Source organism: Chlorocebus sabaeus, chromosome 21, assembly GCF_047675955.1.
Source record: "Chlorocebus sabaeus isolate Y175 chromosome 21, mChlSab1.0.hap1, whole genome shotgun sequence".
NCBI classification, from domain to species: Eukaryota; Metazoa; Chordata; class Mammalia; order Primates; family Cercopithecidae; genus Chlorocebus; species Chlorocebus sabaeus.
The window spans coordinates 2,393,865-2,397,544 of NC_132924.1; the positions used below are offsets into that span (position 1 = coordinate 2,393,865).

General features: G+C 48.7%; 1 long non-coding RNA gene across 1 annotated transcript; it reads left to right on the forward strand.

Annotated features, from left to right (window-relative positions):
* Positions 1–1,281: 1,281 nt before the first annotated feature.
* Positions 1,282–3,468, forward strand: LOC119622748 (uncharacterized). Its single transcript, XR_005239317.2, has 2 exons — positions 1,282–1,427; positions 2,339–3,468. It is a non-coding gene; the product is annotated as an uncharacterized lncRNA (long non-coding RNA).
* Positions 3,469–3,680: the final 212 nt, after the last annotated feature.

The following is a 3,680-nucleotide window of genomic DNA, read 5'->3' on the forward strand; positions in this document are numbered from 1 at the left end:
CCAATAATGACACTCCCTGCCGCCTCAACATCCATATCTGCGAAAAAGGCGCTGGTGAGGGTGACATTTTCACGAAGCCACAGTTCATGTCACCCCCTGCAAAGCTCTGAACTTGTGCACAGGCTGGCCAGGCGGCGGATTTCTCGCCATAGCGGCTGCACTGCGCTCTGGCTAGAGAGAAAAGAGGGCAGCAGCACAATGGACAGCGCCTGGACCTCAGGCCAGTTCCCACAGCAGCTTAGGAAAGCAGGCGGCTCCCTGGGCTGGAGGAGGCGCGATGCCCAGGAAAGACCCCTGGTGCAGGTGGGAGAGCGAACCCAGCCAAGCGGCGGGAAGTGGGGTGAGGACCACACCCGTCCGAGTTGGACAAGGGCAGGTGCACTTCGAGGCATCACGCCCTCTTCACTGCCCAGCCTGGACCTCCCCATCGTGTCCCTCTCCGGACTCACTTCCCATGGCAAAGAGGTGCCCGTGATCAGTAGCCAGCATCGGTGTGGAAGCGGCGAGGTCCACACTGCCTTGCCCAACCCTCCTGGATTGCCCGCCTCCTCGCATGTCGCCTGCTGAGATTCTAGTCCAGCCGCCTTGCCACCAACGGGCAGGGAACCGTTAAGAGATACCGTTTCCAGCCTGCCTGGCCAGGAACGCGGTGCCCCGCTCCTCCCACGAGAACTGCGCCCCGCCCCCGAGCCCGGGGAAGACTGGGATTGTAGTCCCGAAGCGCTTGAAACAACGGGCAGGAGCGGTGAAGAGACTACAGCTCCCAGAATGCACAGCGAGGCCGGCACAGTCCGGCTTCCCCCTTCAGTACTGCGTGCCACTCCCTGTTCATGCTGGCTGGGATTGTAATCCGGTCGCCCTGCAATTAAAAAACTGGAAGCTAATCAAAGATGACAACTCCCAGTATGCCAGGCGTAGCTCCCGCCCTCGAATCCACACCTCCCCGAGTCCAGAGCAGTTCTGCCATGCTAAGGGGAGCCTGGCTGTTTCCATACCTCTCCTGCCTGCCAGAAGACAGCGGGACCAGGGCGGCTGGTCTTACCGTGTAATTATGTCACTACCTCTCCCTAAGATGCTGGTTTCATGCTTCGTCATTGCCAGAAGTTTGATTTCTCACGGAGCAGCAGGGGACCGGGAGCGGCTCACAAACCTGTCAGGGTTGCCATAGTAAGGCTCCTCTTCCAGGAGCGGTACTCGCTCCGCCCCTTCCCTCGCCCCTGCCCCTTCTCCCACCCTTGCCCCTTCTCCTTGCCCCGCTCCTTCCCTTGGGGGCAGCCTCTCCCCTTTGGCACCGCCCCTCCTCCTTGCCCCACCCCTGACACACCCCTTCGGACATGCGCAGTGTAGTCCCTGCGTAGGACTGCGACTAATGGCCAAGTGTCTGACAGTTCTCCGACTTCTTGGCATCCCACGCGGGAAGTTCCCTGGTGAGTGTCCGAAACTGTCAGTTGACTGCCAGAAATGGATATACGCGGTCCCTGATAACCTGGCACTTGCCTTTTCAAAGCCACCATTTCCTCCATCCTCTAGGCTGTCACAAATCCTCCTCTGCACTCCCAGGAGTGCCCCTTGGACCCGGGGCTGGCTGCAAGGCCCACACCTGGGTCAGGCCTCTCACAGGGACGCTCCTGCCACTCTAGTAAGGAGTAGAAAACGTCACAGTGAAAAAGGCCTGACCCTGCTGCATCCAGTCAGGAAACAGCCACAAGGAAGGGAGCCCCTAAGACACTTCGGGAGCCACATCCACTACTTCTCTGCCCCCGACCCAGGCTGGTCCCAGACCTTGGGGTCCTGGTGTGCACCTCCCGGTGGTAATTAACGCAGGTGCAGAACCAGAGAGCCCCTTGGTCCCTTCCAACACATGAGGGAAGTTTGTGTGGTGAAGTCATGAACAGTGTCTGCGTTGCTGCTGTGAATAGGGCTTTCTTGGAAACAATTTTAATTTCCCTTTTTAAATATCCCTTTGGAGCCACATTTAATAAGTTGCTGGTGGAACTTAACAATGATAATTCTTTGAATCCATTTTTCTTTTTCTTTTTTTGAGACGGAGTCTCACTCTGTAGCCCAGGTTGGAGTACAGTGACCGAATCTGGGCTCACTGCAACCTCTGCCTCCCGGGGTTCAAGCAAATGTTCTGTCTCAGCCTCCCCAGGTACCCACCACCACGCCTGACTAATTTTTGTATTTTGGGTACAGATGGGGTTTCACCATATTGGCCAGTCTGGTCTCAAACTCCTGAGCTCAAGTGATCCACCCGTCTCAGCCTCTCAAAGTGCTGGGATTACAGGCGTGAGCCACCGCACCCAGCCTGAATCCATTTTAACATTTAATTTTCCAGATTAACTCGAAGTACCCCACGACTACATGCTAATGAAACTAGAGGAGGCACAGCCTCAGCTCTGTGCAGGACGGATGCAGAAGAGCAGAATCTCCATGGGACGTCTTTCTGGAGTATCAATATTACTGCAGGATTTGGGAAAGAAACAAATTTAAATAATTTCCAACATAAGACACTGGAAATTTAAGAGAAGGCTGGAAAGTCATTGGCCTTTAATAACTGTCAGTCATCTGTGCCTAACTGGGACTTTCTCCAAGAAAAAAAAAAAAAAAAAAAACTCTAAGGAGAACCTATTTTTCATTCTTCTAAGTAGTTAAAATTAGAAATCACAGCAAGTCAATAGAAAACTCTGCCCTGCCAGTCTCCTAAATCACAATATGGCCTTGGTATGGATTTATTTGTATTTTTTGGAGAGGTTTGTTGACATGTTGGGTATAAAAATTGGGGGGTTTTGACCAATTTTTGGAAGTTGTCAGCTATTAGTTTGCTTTGTACCTCATTTAATTTTTCTGCCTCCTCTCCAACTTGGACTCAATCACTCCACAGGTCTCTAAGACTCTTCGTTTTCTTTAAGCTTTTTCACTCTTTTATCCAGAATGGACAATTTCTATTGCTCTGTCTTCTGCTTCTAACCTTTGAATAAGCTCAAAAGTATTTTTTAAATTTCCTTATCTTCCTATTGTTTCATAATTTCCATATCTTTGCTGAGGTTCCACTTCTCTTTATTCATTATTAGAATATTTTCCTTTACCCCCATGAACAGATTTATAATAGCTGCCTTCAAACATCCTGAATTAGAACACCTTGAATATCTTAGGATCACTTTTACTGCCTGCTTTTTTAATTGCGTATGGGTTACATTTTTGTGTTTCTTCACATGTCTCATGAATTTTAAAGTTGGGTACTAAAACTGTAAAGAATCATTAGAGAGACTCTTAATTCTGTTGTGTACCTTTGAAGGGTGGTGTTATTGTTTACAAACGATGTTAATTGTGCTGGATTCAAATGTCAATACCTATCTCCCCTATAGTGGGCACAGCTGAAATTCTCATTCAGTTCTTACTCACACATGAGTCATATTTGTATTATGTAGATGTGTTTCTATAACAATATATATTATTTGAATGTCATCATTATAATCTGTGTTAATTCAACAAGCTACTCCAGTATTACTGAAAGCCAGGACCCCAGTTTTGTCAGCTTCTTGGATTTTGTATAAATTAAATTGTATAGTATGTATACTTTTACATTTACTTACTTTTATGGAACAGTATAATTGTGATATTCATTCATGCTATTGCAGATATATATGGTCTGTCCTTTTTTTTTTTTTTTTTTTTTT